Below are 19,025 nucleotides of genomic sequence, written 5' to 3' on the forward strand. Positions count from 1 at the left end.
TTTGGCAGAAGCCCACAGATACTGCTTTCCTCTGTAAATGCTCCTCCTCTTGCGATTTATCTGATCTTCGTCCTGCCTCTTGCATTCTCTTTCCTTTCCTTCCTTCCTTCTTTCCTCTTTCCTTTCCTTGTCCCATCAAGTTCATCCATAATCATTAAACAACCTTGTCCTTCATCTTTTTTTTTTGTTGTTGTTAACTATACTAAGTTTATCCTATGATTTTCCTTCTTTTAATACTCCAGTATAGTACATCACAAATATGCATATATAAACCCTGTGGATGCTGGATGATTGCTAACTTTTTAGCGCTTTCTGTATACCAGGAACTGTATTTAGTGCTTCACACCATTCTTTAGTCTGCTGTTGTCTCCATCCCAATTTTGTAAGTGAGAGACCCAAGTCTTAGCTTATACATTTTACTTATTTAGGGAGTATATAACCAGGGAATGATAGAGTTGGATTCAGATTCACATCTTCTTATTTCATGATCTCATTGCTTTTTGTTATTTCAGAATGCTAAAGAAGAGAGTTATTAGATCTATAGATAGATATTGTCAAGAATCATAAAAATCAGCATAAATCCAGGAAATCATAATTATGCCTTAGCATTAAGTAGTATCTTAAGTTGCCATCATGGGTCAAAAGAATGATTGTATCATTTGAAATGACCAGAAGCCTAGTATTAATTTTTAGAAAATAGACAAGTTAGGAAAAATTAATTAGAATTCTAGTGGTTTTGTCTTAAGACTAGACAAGTATGATAGCTTCTTGGGGCATTATGAAGGCAGGTGTTGGGAATGTGTTGTAACCTTACCAGACATCTGTTCTAGGTAGTGCATCAGATACTGAGAGAGCTGACCCAAATATAAAGTTAAATCAAGAGCTACAGCCTGCTGAACAAGGGGTTACAGACCCAGCTATCATCCTGACCCAGCAGTAGATCACAAATTCATGGCGTATGTGGCACAGGTATTCAGAAGGCAAGTAGGCAGTTGTCATATAAGAGGTGGGTCCTTCTGGGGCTTTGGGACAAGGGTCTGATTTCAGAGGTATGGGGCTCTCTTACTACAAACAGACTGGTAGAGGCAGCCACTGGGCTGGGAGTTGAGGATGACATTTGATTGCCAGGCTAGGAGAATTGGCTAGAGCAGTACTGGGAGCAAGAACCAAGCAGAAGACCAACCCCGAGAGCCAGAATTCTGGGCCATTTTTGGTTGTACCAAAGGAGATTTGGGAGCCCAGAACTAAGTTCTGGTATCTTGGATCTAAGAGGTGGGTTAAAAGCTAAGGCCTCCTATAGGAGGAGCCAAAGCTGTTTAAATGTTGCCTACCTTGCTTGGGAACTAGGGTGAGCAGCTAAGTTGATACAGCCATAGTGAGTGACCCAGAGAAAATCAGAGTAAGGGAGGAGGACAAGAACGTATTAAAATGAGACTCATTTAGACTGTTCCACAGTGTGAAAACAGATCTGACTAGCTGAAGAGCCAGGGGTGGATTTGAAGTGAAATTCCTGCTCGTTGAACATTAGCTTCTATATATTTTTTTTGTCTACATACTTAAAACTATAGTAAGAGAGGCTGGAGTTGATGTGATATATTGATACCTGCTAGAAACCTATAATGCTATTCATTCATCACCCAGGTATCTTTTGAGCACTTCCATCAGACTGAGAGGATACAGTCGGAATAAATCAATTAAGCACTTTGTTAGCATAGTCTAATTTCCTCTTGGGACAGGATTATTTCACTTAATTTACGACAGAGCAAAGTCTATACATGAATTAAGGAGGGTGGAGAAGTGGGGATAATTATTCTGTATTTCCTAACATGTCTGTTATAGTCACTAAGAAAACTTATTTTTATGCAGACTTATACTTAAGCAGAAGAATAATTGAAGTATGGATGGGTATTTTAGAAGAGATTGGCACAGAAAGAAATAACGAGTTTGAAAGAATAAAGGAAGTGTTGATAGGAGTTACTACTCTTGTTCTAAATTAAACAAACAAAAAAAAATCAAAGTGCACATTTAATCCCCAATTTTCAATGGCTGTTCCAAACTTTCTTATGGTCACATGAAATTGGTCTCATACAGTAAATTGTTTCCTTTGACAACTAGCTTTTCCTTCAAGTGATTGTTTTAAAGTTTGTCTTCCAAGTTCTTCTTTAAATATGCACCCATCATACTAGATTATATTTAATCCAATCTCTTATATAACCACTATCATTTTGGATTGTTCTCAATTCCAGTGGAATTAGGATTTCTTAGAACTGTTTGGTTTCTTGGCTGTATGGCAGGCCTGAAAAAGACTTGGAAGGTACTTAATGATGGAAGGCAAGGTCTTTGGAGCCTCCACCCACAGCAATATGGTAGGTAAGGTATATCTACTACCATGATCAGATTTTCCCCAAATTGTTATATACACAAGCCTATTTTTAACAATCATCTTTTCTTCTTCATTATTGCCAGCTCTGGGATCAAATATTTCAGGTTCTTGCCTGCTCTAAACATGCCTTCAGATCTCCATAATTCAAATTGAAATGTCTGAAATAAGGAATGTATCATTTAAGGATAGAGTAGCTTATTTGTGCTGGGAAACTCCCAATTAATATTTCAGGATTATTTGCTAGAAAACTAATTCGGTCCTCCGAACTCCATGAAGATGTTTTCGAGAAATTCACATTCATCGTATGGAATGAATTAAGGTAGATAAAGTACTTACAGCAATGCTGGCACATTGTAAGCATTTAAGAAATGTCAGATATTACTATTATTCTTCCCTTAGTTTAGCTAAGAGCATGGAATGACTCAAATTTACTATTCCCAGCTCTTGAGTTTACCACTGATAACATTTATTTACAGCAGACGTAAAATGTTGATGTAAAATGTTGGTGTGTCACTATGCATTCCTTTGAAGTATCTAAATTGCCAGAAAGTTGTTTAGTAGCTAAGGTTATACTATGGAACAACACTGTATATTTTTACTTATGCTCTTTGTGCATCAAGATCACCTAGGCTCACTTTGTATTATCTTCACCCCAGAGTCCAGGCTGAATGGAATAACTGCCATGAGGAGTGTTCCTCTTTTCTGTGGCAGAAGGAAACAGAGCCCTGGACATCTAAAATGTCTTTGCCCAGAAATGACTCCATCAGTTCTACTTACAGCTCATTGGCCAGAATGATTCACCTGGCCCTCCTCAACCACAAGAGAGCCAAGAAGTATCATCCTACCAAGTGTCTGTAAGTAGGGATAGCAGGATACATCTGGTGAACTGCCCTAATGACTCTCCCACTGCATTAATTAGATTGATCATGCATGGCATTCTTGACTAGCCTTCTGATGAGTATATGCCACTGGTCATTAGGGACATCAGGCTACAGCTTTTGTATCATTTACTACAAATTCATTCCCACTAATGAAAAAAGAATTCAGAAATACCTAGAAGATCTAGATGGCCCTTAAGATCACCTTTAGTTATATAATTCTTGCTTGAAAGTACAATATGTGATACAAAGTAAATTTGTTGATCTTTGAATTAAGTTAATGGTACAGTTTTTGTATGTGAAAGGCGAGGAAGTTAGGTTTTACAGAAATGTACTGGCACTTGGTAGTATTTATAAATTGTCATTACTAGTAGTATTGTGATATTGCTTGCTACTGCTATTGTTAAATTTTTCAGTTTTTATTTTAAAAATTTCAATAGGTATATCTTATCCCATGTTTTATAGAAACTAGTAATGATTTAGGGCATATACATAACTCTATTGTAAATTTAGGCAGCTAGGGAGAGGGACATGGCAGATTTGGAAAACTACAGATATTTTAGTGTTTTGGAGCTTAAAATGTAAGGTAGGATTTAATGTTGCGGGAGATCAGGCCAGTCTGGTAGATGGTGGATAGGTGGGTGGGGGGCTCACGTCCTGAAATGTCTTCATGCTAGTAAAGAAGTTCAGCCGTTATCATACAGGCATTGGGGAGCTTGAAGGAGGTTAAGAATGGGTAGTGATTCAAGAATAAAAGACCCAGGGGTGCCTGGGTGGCTCAGTTGGTTCAGCATCTGGCTGTTGATCTCAGGTCTTGATCTCAGGGGTCATGAGTTCAAGCCCTGTATTGGGTGTAGAGCCTACTTAGAAAAAATAAAAGACCCAGAGATGACAGTTACAGTTGTTTTGATGTGAGAGAAACTTGACTTAAATATAGTATCTCAGGTTGGGTTTCCCAGAGGTGGAGCCCCTGGTGGAGTTTCTTGCTTACACAGTCTATCTTTGTGAGAGACCTCTGAAATACATCAGATTACGTAAAATTTAATTAGTAAAATCACAATACAGATCAAAAGTTAGCATCTGAGAACAGGTTACTGAGAATGAACTAGACTGAATGCTGGAAGAAGGTGGGTCTGGTTGGTAAGAGGGTGAAGTGAGAAAGCAGCGCACAGAACTGAGGGTGCAAACAGGGACCTGCTCCGTTGAAAACCAGATCAGGTTTTAGGAACACAGTGCACTGGGGACACTAGGCAGGGAGAAGGGAGATGTCCTGATGGTGATTTTTTTTTTTGGTAGCATGTCCTAGAGCCAGAGTCGGCAAACTTCTATAAAAGCCAGATAGTAAATGTTTTAGGCTTTGCTGACCATTTGTTTCTGTTGCAACTTCTCAGCTCTGCCTCCAGAGCATAAAAACATCTATGTACCAGTGAAACTCCATTTACAAAAATGGCCCGTGGGCAGTAGTTTGTGGACCCCTGTTCTAGAGGCGTGGTTAGACGCCATGAAGGCCCTCACTCCCCCTTGCCCTGGCAGACACCATGGGCGCCTCAATGCAGGCCCTCCGCTCTCATCCTAACGGCTGTCTTCCTATTTTGACTCCATCTCAGTAATTCAAGCTTTTAGTTCTTGAGTCTTTTGTTTTTGAATGAGAAAATTCTTTTTTTTTTTTTTAAGATTTTATTTATTTATTTGACAGAGGGAGACAGCCAGCGAGAGAGGGAACACAAGCAGGGGGAGTGGGAGAGGAAGAAGCAGGCTCCCAGCGGAGGAGCCTGATGTGGGGCTTGATCCCAGAACTCTGGGATCACGCCCTGAGCCGAAGGCAGACGCTTAAAGACTGCACCACCCAGGCGCCCCTTGAATGAGAAAATTGTAAAGAGTCTTTATCTCTGTGGGTTCTGGGAAGTTATTTGACTGGATTCTGTGTTTTTTTTTTTTTTTTTTAGAGTTATCCTCTTTAATAATATGTGTGAATGCTGTTTGCTATTAAGAGGTCTATATGTGTTTGCCATAGTTACAGTTCCTTTTTGATCAAGCTGGAAATCGATCTTGCGGATTAAGGTAATCTGCAAGTAAGGTATTCCAAGTAATATTCTTGGAAATTGAGTGGAGAGCACACTGTCCACCTTAACTTGGTGACATGGCTCTCTGTCCTTACTGCTGCTTCATTCATTTTTCTCATCCAGTATCCCCGGGCTCTACCTTTATGGTTCAGGCCCTTTTTGCCATTTACTTGGGCAGTGGGTAGCATGGAGTTGGCACTTGCAGTGATCAAAGAGAAGATAAGTGGTTCTCCACTCAGTCCTTTTTAGTGTCAAAGCAGGCCCATTTGTGTCACTGGAAAAATTATCCAGGGTACAGGATGTAGTAGAGGAGGGCATTAGTAGGTCAGATAAAGGTCAGTGCTCGAGGCAAGTGACAAAGATTAGTTCAAAGGAATGAGGGTAGGGCTCTAAACGGGAAGTGAGTTGATGGTCAGGAACCAAGGAGGTTTCTGACAGGTTGGAACACAGAATGAATGATTGAGGGAAAAGGTTTAGAATATGGTCAGTCAGCAAGGGCGGGCTCCTTCACTCGTGCAACTCCTCCAACAAGGTGTTGTTGAGTGCTTGCTACGAACCTTAGGAACATGGTATGAAATAAGATAGGCAGGATCTGGTTCTAAACCACAGAATGTAGAAAATGACTTGAGTGACTATTTTGTCAGTTCTTCCAAAGGCGGTACTTAAATAGTGCCATTCTAGATGCAAAGTAGCAAAGTTTATTCATTATGTATAATGGGTGCCTTAGTGTGTAAGGGCTTGATTTTCTGCAGGAACCCAGGCTGAGACTGTCAGCTGAGCGGAGCAATGCAGAGTGGTGAGTGCAGTGGTCAAGTCCCGGAGTGCTGTGCAAGTGCACAGTAGGGACATCCTGCCAACCTGCCAAGGGTCACAGAATGCTTTTTGGAAATACATTTTTGGAGGAAGTGAAGTCTGAATGTAAAGTGAGTTTGAGCTAGACGGCTTGATGGATAGGAAAGCCTGGCCTGCTCTGAATCTGAAAGTTGTTTATTAGAGTGGAAGTGGAGGCTGTGAGGAGAAGGGGAATGGCTGGAGATAAGTCCTTGTTAACCTCGTCAGAGGCTCCTGCTCATTTCGTGCTGGCAGAGACCAGTTGTGGAATTGAAGACCCAGATCTTGTTGGATGAAGCTAGAATGAACCTGGAAACTGTTGGAATCCTTGGTGCATGGTCATTTGTTTTTCTGGAACCATGGGCGGAGTGAGGTCTCATTGTTTATAGGGCCCTATTGATGGAGTATCTCCAGTCAGTAAAAACCATAGTCTCAGATCCTTTGGGATCAGATCTAGGTGGCTTTTGACAGTGAGGAGCTTGAGCCTTGCAGCCTGGGTATATTGCCTTTGGGCCTTCTGCCTGTCCTCTCCAGTACATTCTTGGTGTTCGACGTGGTATTCCTTCTGGATCCTTGCAACTCAAAGTGTGTTCTGTGTACCAGCAGCACTGCAGGAGTCTCAGGCTGTACTCCGAGACCCACTGAATAACAACCTGCTTTTTTCCCCCCTGTTCTTTCTTTTTTTAACCCAAATATAATTAACATACAGTGTTGTATTAGTTTCAGGTGTACAATATAATGATTCAGAGATTCTGTACATTTCTCAGTGCTCATCCAGATAACTGTACTCTTAATCCTCTTTATCTGTTTCATCCATCCTTTCACCCACCTTTCCTCTGGCAACCACCAGTGTGAAGAATCTGTTTTTTCACAAGATCCCCAAGTGATTTGCATGAAGGTTAAATTTTGAGAAGCACTGATGGTGGATAATTAAATAATTAACTCTTCTTTCTTTTAAAATAAAAACTACTTCGGCACTAGAGAGAAAGGAGCATATATATGACATTACTCTGTTATAGCTAGTCCTGGGGGAGAGTCATGAGTGCGTGAGTGATGATTTCCTTATTTTAGCAGAATTAGACTCTGGTCACCTTCCCCCCTACCAAACACACACACACACACACACACACACGCACACACACACACTTCCCTTCTCCATTTTGTTATAGCAAAATGAAGGACTGAGAGGTTATTCTTATAGGTATAGTTGGAAAAAACTTTCTAATTAGGTTATTGAAAAAAGATTTCAATCCATATCATTAGTTGTTCATGTTATGTTAAGTTCAGATAATCCTGTCATTTTATTAGTCCCAGTTTCATTAATTTTTTTTTCCTGAAGAATTACCTCTTACACTGTGTTTAATGCATGTGTGTTGCGAGGTAGGGTTTCTATTTCTTTTTTCCTAAACCACTGTTTGAGGCCTGCTTTTGGTAGTTTGCAACATGTAATAGTCTTTTTGAAAAGTAAACTTCTAGGATGTTGAAAAGTTATTTCAGTGTTCAGAATATTGTATTTTGAAACAATCCACAGTATGAAAAAGCTAATAATGTGAGCATTATTATTTTTCCTTTTCCCCTGTGCTGTTATAGTGTCATATGTTGTTGCATCGGATGAAATTTTATTTATTTATTTTTTAAAGATTTTATTTATTAGAGAGAGGGCGCACGAGAGTGCACAAGCATGGGGAGGAGCAGAGGGAGAAGCAGACTCCCTGCTGAGCAGGGAGCCCTTTGGGGCTCAGTCCCAGGACCCTGGGATCATGACCTGAGTCAAAGGCAGATGCTTAACCTACTGAGCCACCCAAGTGCCCCCGCATTAGATGAGATTTTAAAGAAAAAGAAGAACATAGCTGGAAGAATAAAGAACTAGAAGAAGCAAATCTAAACAAAAGCAGTCTGAAACTGTTTAAATGTCTATATTTGGGTTTTATCAAAAGGATATATTGTTCTTTAATAAATAGGGTACCCATATTATAAAAATGATTTATTATTTGTCATTTAATTAGAATTATCTTTTCATTCTGACATTTACTTCGGTCAGAGAAGGTTAGATTATGCCATAAATGATTAAATTAATGATTTTATTGAGATGAATTTCATATTTTAATCATTTTGTTTTTAAAAATCATTTTAAAGAGTGCAATCCAGTGATTTTAATATAGTCGCAATATTATATAACCATCACCACTATCTGATTCCAGAACATTTTCATCATCCCCTAAAGAAACCTTGTCCTCATTAAACATTTGCTCCCTATTCCCCCTCCCATCCAGACTCTGGCAACCACCTTCTTTCTGTCTCTATAGGTTATTCTGAACAGTTCATATAAATGGAATCATACAAAACTTCCCCTTTTGTGTTTGGGTTCTTTTTTTTTTTTTTTAAGATTTTATTTTATTTATTTATTCGACAGAGATAGAGACAGCCAGCGAGAGAGGGAACACAGCAGGGGGAGTGGGAGAGGAAGAAGCAGGCTCATAGCGGAGGAGCCTGATGTGGGGCTCGATCCCATAACGCCGGGATCACGCCCTGAGCCGACGGCAGACGCTTAACCGCTGTGCCACCCAGGCGCCCCATGTGTTTGGGTTCTTAGCATGTTTTCAAGATTCACCCGTATTATAGCATTTATCAATTCTTCATCCCTTTTTTATAACTAAGTAATATACCACTGTACAAAGGTATCACATTTTATCTTTTCATCAGTTGACGGACATTTGGTTGCTTACACATTTTGGCTATTATGGATAATGCTGCCATGAACATTCATGAACAAGTTTTTGTGTGAACCCATGTTTTCAGTTCTCTTGGTTATATACCTAGGAGTAAAATTATTGGGTCATATGGAGATTCCATGTTTAGTAAAACTTAATTTTTGTAAGGTAGATCACTAAAATATACTGTCTCTAAACTTTTCTGACTTAAAAGGAGTTAGTCTTGTGAATATATACACAATTTTGGCCCAGAAATGACCTGTGTTCTTCGGTATTTAGTCGTTGTATGAGCAGTGTATGAATCGTGTTGCTCCCGTTCCTTTTCACACACAGGTCATTGTTCTGGGGCATTTCAAAATGGTACCCCTCTGTCATCTAGCCTGTGAATTGATGACTCTTTATTTTGTGAGTTACTTCTGGAGCATCAAAAGTTCCCTTTTAAAAAATGTTGTGTGTGGGAAGACTATGTTTTCAGAGATCATTTCTGTAGCTCACTACTGGAGAAGTTTCTCTGAACATGAAGAATATCTGAAACCACGAGGATTAGGTGCAGCGTCCGCTCCTGAGTATAAAGCCGGCTATGGGAGTTGCTTCTGTAGCTGCCCTTGTTACTGATGATCGTTCTTCTCTTCCTTTGGGAGAGTGAGAGGTAGGGGATGCCGTCTGAGTGGAAAAAAAGAAAAAATGTTGTGTATACTTACTGAGTTGGATATGCCCAGGTTGTTTTTGTTGCTGTTGCTGAAGAAGGGTGTTTATTACTGTTATTGTTGTTTTGAGATAGTATATTACTGAATGCAGTGTGGGAAGTACATTCCCTTCATTACCTAACAGAAGTACTGTTTCCTCTTAGCATTTTGTGTCATTGTTACCTGCTTTTCAAAATGCCTTTATACAATGAGTATACAACATTCATATTATGTGTATGTGGTTTAGTACTGTGAGCTTTTATTTACTGTAAACATTGTCTTAGTTTATTATTAAGATTTTTAGACACAAATTAATACACTCAGAAAGTGTTTAAGTAAATCATCACTTCTAAGTACTGCAAAATATTTAACTGAGTGTATGTTTTTTATTTTTAATAACTTTCCTATGTTATAGGATATTTTAGTTGTTTATAGTTTTTTGGTTATTTAAATAATATTGTGGAGAACACCTTTAAATACATAACTTTTATTTTTTAAGATTGTTTCCTTAAATTCTCTGAGTGCAGTTTACTACATCAAAAGATGAGAAAACTTTTTCAAATGGTATCTGTGTACTGCCAGGTCATGCCCATCCTTTAGTTAAATAATTAAAACCACACTCAATAAAAGACTTTGCATTTACTTAATTTTTGCCTTTTGTTTTCCATCCATCCTTTGACCTTGTTGGTACTTTGTTTTTTATTTTATTTTATTTTATTTTATTAATTTTTAATTTTTTTAATAATATTTTTTTATTATGTTAGTCACCATACAGCACATCCCCGATTCTGATGTAAAGTTCGATAATTCATTAGTTGCGTATAACACCCAGTGCACCATGCAATACGTGCCCTCCTTACTACCCATCACCAGCCTATCCCATTCCCCCCCCCCCCCCCGAAGCCCTCAGTTTGTTTCTCAGAGTCCATAGTCTCTCATGCTTCATTCCCCTTGTTGGTACTTTGAACATTGGTTTAATCATCTTCAATGTTAGCTATTTCTCCTAAGTGTGTTCTTTCTGTGTTTGGCACTTTGAGTTGGACCTGATTTCACTTTTCTGGTAGATACAGAGGCATAAGGCTGATTCTGTACTTCGAAGTCAGGGCCAGGGGTGTATGTCTCTGAGTTTAAAGATCCTTGTTTTGTGCACATTTTCTTTTGTGCTTCTGTTTCTTTTCCTCTTTCTTTATAGCCAGGTGTTTTGGACCCACTGCTTCTTTTTTGACAGTGGTCTAGATTCTGAAGTTTGGTTTCTAACCTACCATTCTACTAAAGTTGTTCTTTTCATGGTCATCACTGATTTCCTATCCATTTCATTGGTCACTTTCTTAGTTTTCATTTTCCTTGAGCTTCTACAATGATTTAAGACCATCCTCTTTGTAATAATGCCCTGTTAGATCTGTGGCCCACTTCTGTTTCTCTCCTTGGTTTGTTTTTTCTTAGTTGATATCTCTCTTTCCTCCACCTTGTAGACCTTTCCCAATCTCCTGCCCTGAGCCGTCTTTTCTTTCTTTATATACTTTTCCACAGAGACCTGTATGTACATTCAGAGTTTAAACTGGCATTTCTATTTGGGTGATTTCCACCATCTGTTCATTTACCCAACATTTTTTCATTGGCCACTTTGTGCCTGGCACTGGCCTGGGTCCCAGGGGAGCAAAGATGAACACAATTTGCCCAAGATCAGATATGTAAACAGAGCAGCCATGGTGCTATCTGATATATTCCTTACAGAGATTTGAAGACAGATGCCAGAGCTCAGAGGAGGGGTGAAGACAGCTCTGCCTGAGGGAACTGATGAAAATTTCTTAAATTAGATGACATTTGAATTTCAGTTTGAAAGAAGAGTTTGCCAAATGAAAATTCAGGGGAGTGGAGAATATTTCAGGCAAAGGGACTGTAAGCATGTATTCCTCCCAGGTTTAAGCCGGTGAGGGCAAGAGTTGTGTTTTATTTATGTTTATGTTCATGGCATTTGAGAAAGAACATGGTCTGTTCAAGTCAGATTAGGGTCTACATTCTAGACCTTTTACTTACTGGCCCTGAGGTTCAGAGGCTTCATGTATAAATGAAAGTAAGTTTTTTGGTAAGGATTAAGGAGCTGCAATCACCCAAAATAGTGTCTCGCAAATAGGTGCTTTTAAAATGTGAGTTTCATTCTTTCAGTTTCTTGTCCTTGCATCTAGCGGCCGTAACTAACATACAGTAGTTGAGGAATAAATACTTGTTGAACAATTTCATCGTTTCCAGACAACGTAAGAAAAATGATCTTTTTTTTTTTTTTTTTAAAGATTTTATTTATTTATTTGACAGAGATAGAGACAGCCAGCGAGAGAGGGAACACAGCAGGGGGAATGGGAGAGGAAGAAGCAGGCTCATAGCGGAGGAGCCTGATGTGGGACTCGATCCCGGTACGCTGGGATCACGCCCTGAGCCGAAGGGAGACGCTTTAACGACTGCGCTACCCAGGCGCCCCAGAAAAATGATCTTTTGATGTAAAATTTTATGACTAAAAAGCATGGGGTGAATTTACTAAATTTAGTGGTCTTTCAAAGCAAAAATTTGTTTTCTTAAGAACTAACTTTAATTGGAAGAGAAAATATAGCATTGGATCAAGTCAGGTTTGCTGGATATTTGCACATGGGAACTGGATATAATCCCTCCCCACCGAATATCAAAGATGGACTGTGTTGATTATAAATGTCTTCTGTAATGTTTCTTCATTAATATTTATAGATGGTTTTTTATTTGTTTCCATCTTAATTTTCTTTGGTTTAGAGAGTTAAATAAGTATGTTTGTAGATTTTGATTGTTCCAGGATACTCTGTTTTTTCCTAGAGGCCCTAGATGCTGTCGCTCACCTATTTTTCAGTTAATATTAGCTTAGACGAGAGTCTTTTAGCTCTTTGTTACCATTCGTATTTCTTCATGTGACATAAAGGCCTTGTATGACCTGCCCTTTGCCCTCTTGGGCAACCTTCAGTGTACCCTTCGCTCAGGCACTGCAGAAGGGAGGTCTTTGAATAGGCACGGTACAGCTGTGTGTCTGCATTTTCTTTTCACACACATGGTTTCCTTTGCTTGTAGTTCTTTGCTTGTATCTCTTTTTCTCTCTTCTACACAGGTTGTTGCCACTGGGAGGCCTTTCCGTTGTATCTCCAGAATTGTTACGCAAGGTTTCTGTTTTACTTAATTGAAAAACCGTCAGATGTTTCTCATCCATAATACAGAGCCCTTTATTACTGTCTCTGTTCACATTCCAGTGCTGTTTGGTGTTTTCTTCTGTGTATTCTTTGTGTTGCTTCTTATGAATGCCTCCTACTATTTGATGTTAAAAATGGCAACTAGCATTTATTGAGTACCTGTTGTATGAGAGGCACTCTTCTAGGGCCTTATGTAGATTACTTTGCAAGATGGACTGAACTGTAGTATTTATTTTTCATTGTTCACATACTCGTTGATAAACAGGCCAGAGCATATTGATTTAATTCATGTGAGGGGGCAATGTCTGACAACAGAGGAAAAGTCAGTCCCTAAAACATAAAATTCTTGAATTTGGATTTTTGTTCATACTTCTGTCTTTCAAGGTACTACTGTTAAGGCTGTATGGAACTTAGCAAATATATTTGTGTCAGTTTTATTATTAATTTATTTAAAAAATAGTTTAAAATGTGTTTTTTATAGTAAATTAAAGCAGGAAGGTACTGATATGTCAGTTTTCTCTTAATTCATTGATGTGGTGATTTATTTAACGAATATTATTTTGGACATCTGCAGTACACCAGATAAGGGAATAATATGTCACTGAATGTGACAGACAGTGTGGTGCCCTCATGGAACATACAGGAAGTTTATATTATCTGTTAAGCCTGAATGAATCCAGGAAGTCTCATTTTCAAAACCTGTTTTTGTTTCTTTGTTTAGAACCATAAGGAATATCTTAACATTTGGAAACTACTTTAACAAATGCAAAAGCCAGAGTGCTTTAAATTTTTCTAATTTGAAAGGAAATTCTGTTCTTTCAGCAGAAAATAAGTCATCTCCTTAGCTAAGTTCCTTTGGAGAAAGATACTTGCAATATTATTTTTGTCTCAGAATTAATACATTAAATCCTAAACTCATTCATTTTAGAGTTTTTTGACTTGTTTTTTGAGGTCTAAAATTGATTAAAATTGATTAATCATTGTTCATTTTATTTTCCTTTCTTCCATTTTGCCTTGAAGCTTTCCACTGATAGCTGTTATTTTTTAGAAGCAGTATCAGGGAAGTTCTTTAGGCCGTCATCCTGAATCTCTAATGTGGGTTGAGACACAGAAAGTACACATGTGCTTATATGCATTGCAGGGAAGATTTTTCAGGGATTTGGGGGGTAACTGCAATTAGAGGGCCCAGGATCAGAAGAGGAAAAAAACTCAAGAGAGATAAAATTCATATAAACATGCATGTAAAAGAACATCTATAATATGGGAACTGCCCAAGTACATTTTATAAGTTACATGAACTCTTGACTAATTATTGAATTATAATTCATTTATCATATGTATTTTGTACTCTATAGTAAAAATGTTTGGCTGATGGTGTGTACTTAAAAAAGGCAGAAAATCCATCCTCAAACCATCTCAGTTTCTGTGTCAGCATGATCTGTTCCCATTCTGTCTGCTAAAAGAAAAGTGAACCTTCTTTGGAAGGAGGGAGTATCTTTTAGAACTCTTACAATTTTGCATTGACATCCAGCATTTAGTAAAAAAGCATCATGTATGAGAAATGATCAAAAACAAAGAGAAAAAAAACAGTAGAAACACACCCATGGGTAAATTTAGATTTTGGTGTTTATAGGAAATTGATTTTAAAATAACTGAGCCAATATGCTCAAGATAGTAGATGACAAGATAGAGAATTTCACCAGAGAACCGTTACTTATAGAAAGAGAATGGGTAAAAATTCTAGAACTGAAAAAATGATAGAGACTGGTTTATTCAATATATGTGTTTAGCTAAAATTAGATACTACAGAAGAGGGGATTAGTAGACTGGAAAATTGTTCAGTAAAACATACTTAGAGGGGCGCCTGGGTGGTGCAGTTGTTAAGTGTCTGCCTTTGGCTCAGGGCGTGATCCCAGTGCTCTGGGATCGAGCCCCACATCAGGCTCCTCAGCTGTGAGCCTGCTTCTTCCTCTCCCACTCCCCCTGCTTGTGTTCCCTCTCTCGCTGGCTGTCTCTCTCTGTCAAATAAATAAATAAAATCTTAAAAAAAAAAAACAAACAACATAGAGTGAGGCATGGAGAAAATAAAAGGATTAAATACATATTAAATACAAAGAAAACACCTTATATTTGTATAATTTGAGCTAAGGAGGAAAGACGGAATGAAACTCAAACAGTATTTTAAGAAATAACAGCTATGAATTTTCCAAAATATATAAAAGACATCAGGCCACAGATTTGAGAAACTCAAGAAAGCCCAAACAGTATTAATACAAAGCAGATCATATGTAGGCATATTATAGTAAAACTTAATGAAACCCAAAGAGAAAACTCTTGACAGGAGATAGGAGAAAAAGATCTCTTCAAAGGAACAAAAACTGACTTTTCAAACAAATCTCATGGAAGCCAAAGGATGCTGGAGTGATATCTTGTAAAGTACAAAAAGAAGGGGTGAGGTGCCTGGGTGGCTTAGTAGCTTAAGCGTCTGAGTCTTGAACTCAGCTAAGGTCTTGATCTCAGGGTCATGAATTCAAGCTCTGTGTTGCTTTCCAAGCTGGGTGTGGAGCCTACTTAAAAAAAAAAAGTACAGAAAGAAGATAACTGCCAAACTAGGTATCTATACCAAGTGAAAGTATTTTTCAAAAGTAAAGGCAAATTTAGAAGTAATAAACATATTTCTTGAAATACACAACAAAATGATCAGAAGAAGAAATAGAAAATCTGAATATTCAATTTTATATCCAGTAAAGAAATTAAATCTTTAATTCAGCTTTTTTTTTTTTTAAACAAGAAAAACTTCAGGGTCAAATCGCTTTACAGGTGAATGCTTTCAAATATTTATGACAGTAAAATAGCATCAATTTTACAAAACTCTTTGAAGAATAGAAAAATGTCTTATGAGGCCTACATATTCTAGCTATTAAAACCTGACAACAGACAATGCAATGTTAGAAAATTACAGGAAAATTTCTCTCATGAGCAGAGATACAAATATCCTAAAAAAATGATAGGAAATTGAATCCATAGATATATAGAAAAAAATAATATATTAGAACCAAATGGGATTTATTCCAGGGATATGAGGTTGGTTTACTATTCAAAACTCTGTTAACAGGGAAGGTAATAGTCCAAGGTACAAAATTTCCATTATGCAGGATAAGTTCTGGAGATCTGCTGCAGTGTAGCGCCCGTAGCTAACAGTGCTGTATTTATACTTTAAATTTGCTAAGAGGGTTGATCTTAAATGTTTTTACCACAAAGATAAAGTAAAATAAAGAAGGTGGGGAGATAATTTAGGAGGTGATGGGTATGTCTGTTTCCTTGCTGGTGGTGGTCATGGTTTCATGGATATATATTTATCCCCTAAATCATTAAATTATATAGGTTAAATATGTACAGCTTTTTATGTGTCAATCATATCTCAGTAAAGTGGTTAAAATGGGAAAAACTCAATATAATGAACCACATTTTTTAAAAAGATGTTATTTTTTTGAGAGAGTGAGAACAAGTGAGCACGAGCCAGGGGGAGGGGCGGAGGGAGAGGGAGAAGCAGATTCCCCGCTGAGCAGGGAGCCCGACTCAGGGGCTCAATCCCAGGACCCCAGGATTATGACCTGAGCCGAAGGCAGACACTTAACTGACTGGGCCACCCAGGTGCCTCAGTAATGAACTACATTAACAGAATAAAGGAAAGAATCATATGATTACCTCAGTTTTTGCAGAAATGTATTTAGTAAAATTCAAAATCCATTTTTGATAAAAATTCTTAGCATAGTATTAGGAGAAGAAATCCCCTTAATCTAATCAAGGCTTTTTACGGGAAAAAAAAAAAAAAAAATCCGGACAAAACATCATATTTAATGTTGAAACAGTGAAAGCTTTTCTTCTGATAGTGGGAATGAAGCAAAGATGCTGACTGTTACCACTTCTATTCCACATTGTACCAGGGGTCATAGTCAGTAATAAAGCATGAGGGAAAAGGTGTAAGGACTGGGAAAGGAAGATGGTGGTCATTATGTTCAGATTACTTGATTGCATACATGGAAAACCCTAAAGGATGAAGGTTGCTACATACAAAGTCAACCTCCAAAAATTATTTGTATTCTTATATATCAGCAAACCAATAATAATTTAAAAAATGGTACCTTTTACACCTTTTACTAGGATAAATATTGTGGACGATGTTCAAGACCTCAACATTAAAAACTACACAGTGTTGTTGATAGAAGATAAAGATGCCCTGACTAAAAGTTCATGGCCTTTAAGACTCAGTATGGTAAAAATGTTAATTCTTTCCAAATTGATCTATAGATTCAGTGCAGTCCAAGTAAGCATTTTCATGTGTGGCAACTGGTTCTAAGTATAGATGTCAATGTAAAGGCCAAAAGCAACTAACATAATTTTGAAGAAAGAAGCTGGAGTTCTTACACCACCCAACTAAATTGCAAAGGACTGACAATGCTGAGAATTGGTGAGAGGTGGAAGAACTGGAATTTTGCCAACACTGACTCAAGCTTATGAGGGTTTGATCCTTAAACTAGAGATGAGACAGTGGCCCCAGGCAGCACCTTGATGGCAGCCTTGTGAGATCCTTAGCACAGGGCCTAACTAGGTAGCACCTCTGGATACATGACCCACAGAAATTTGTATCTTTTTTTTAAGCTGCTAAATTTGTGGTTAAGTTTTTAGGCAGCATGGTAAAAAAATACAGTGCCAAGACTGTTTCTTCATCTTGGTACTACTTACATGACTGTGTGTGTTTACTTTGTAAAATTTTATATTATACACTTACGATTTGTGTACTTTATGTAAATAAAATGGATTATGTTCAGTAAAAATGTTCATTTCAAAATGAGAAAAAAATTAATAGCATTCTGTGCATTACCTTTGACTAGTACACAAATATAATCAAGTAATTATTTTATAATTGTACTGGTTCTGTTGAACACAAGCAGATTTGGTCATGAAATTAACTTAAATATTCCTTTCTATTAGTGAACTCACTTTCTGTCCTTTCTCTCTTATTGCCACGTCACCTACATTTTTCTTTTTTTCCTTAGTCGTTTCACTCTGATAAATAGACATTTTTCCAAATTTCAACCCAAGTGTCAGACTCTTGAAGCTGGAGATGTAATGGTTTTCCAGTCTAATGTCCCAATTTTTTTTCCTTTTTAAAAAAATTTGTGGTATAATTGACATGTAACATTATATTAGTGTCAGGTGTACGATGTGATTTGATTTGTATATATTGTGAAAACATCGCTGGGGTGTCTAGCTAACATCTGTCATTTTACATAGTCACATGCAACATTTTTTTCATGGAATGAGGACTTAAAGTTTATGAATATGCAATACAGTATTATTAACTATAGTCACCATGCTGTAGATTATATGCCCATAACTTTTATAACAGGAGGTTTGTACCTTTGACCTCTTTACCCATTTTGCCCACCCTCAGCCTTCACCTCTGACAACCACCAGTCTGGTCTCTGTATCTGAGAGCTCGTGTGTGTGTGTGTGTGTGTGTGTGTGTGTGTGTTTAAACTCCACATATAAGTGAGATCGTATGATATTTGTCTTTCTCTGTGTGACTTTTTTCACTTAACATAATCCCTCTCAGGGTCCATCTGTGTTGTTATAAATGGCAAGATTTCATTCTTTTTTATGGTTGAATAGTATGTCATTGTATATATGTGATCTTCTTTATCCATTCATTCACCCATGTTTATTTAGGTGGTTTCCACGACCTTGTCTGTTGTAAATAATGCCGCAGTGAACACGAGGGTGCATAGAGCTTATTAAATTTATGGGTTTTTAAAAAAATTTTATTTATTTGACACAGAGAGAGAGAGCATGGGAAGGGGGGAGGAGCAAAGGGAGAGGGAAAAGCAGGCTTCCCGCTGAGCCTGATTCGGGACTCGATCCCAGGACCCTGGGATCATGACTTGAGCCAAAGGCAGACACTAAACTGACTGAGCCACCCAGGCACCCTATGTTTTTGTTTTCTTTGAATAAATACCCAGAAGTGGAATTGTTGGATTGCATGGTAGTTCTATTTTTAACTTTTTGAGGAACCTCTATACTGTTTTCCATAGCGGCTGTACCAATTTACGTTCCCACCAGCAGTGCACAAGGGTTCCCTTTTCTACACATCCTCACCAACACTTGTTACCTTTTTTTTTTTTTCAAGATTTTATTTATTTGTCAGAGAGAGAGAGAGCACAAGCAGGGGGAGCGGCAGGCAGAGGGAGAGGGAGAAGCAGGCTCCCC

General features: G+C 37.9%; 1 protein-coding gene and 1 non-coding gene across 12 annotated transcripts in view; both read left to right on the forward strand.

Annotated features, from left to right (window-relative positions):
• The window catches only part of DIS3L2 (DIS3 like 3'-5' exoribonuclease 2), a 344,026-nt gene that overhangs the window by 76,569 nt on the left and 248,432 nt on the right, over positions 1-19,025 (forward strand). The gene's annotated exons all lie outside the window — the stretch shown is intronic.
• LOC113250941 (small nucleolar RNA U3) lies at positions 9,326-9,538 on the forward strand. Its single transcript, XR_003314267.1, has one exon. It is a non-coding gene; the product is annotated as a small nucleolar RNA U3 (small nucleolar RNA).

Source organism: Ursus arctos, unplaced genomic scaffold, assembly GCF_023065955.2.
Source record: "Ursus arctos isolate Adak ecotype North America unplaced genomic scaffold, UrsArc2.0 scaffold_1, whole genome shotgun sequence".
NCBI classification, from domain to species: Eukaryota; Metazoa; Chordata; class Mammalia; order Carnivora; family Ursidae; genus Ursus; species Ursus arctos.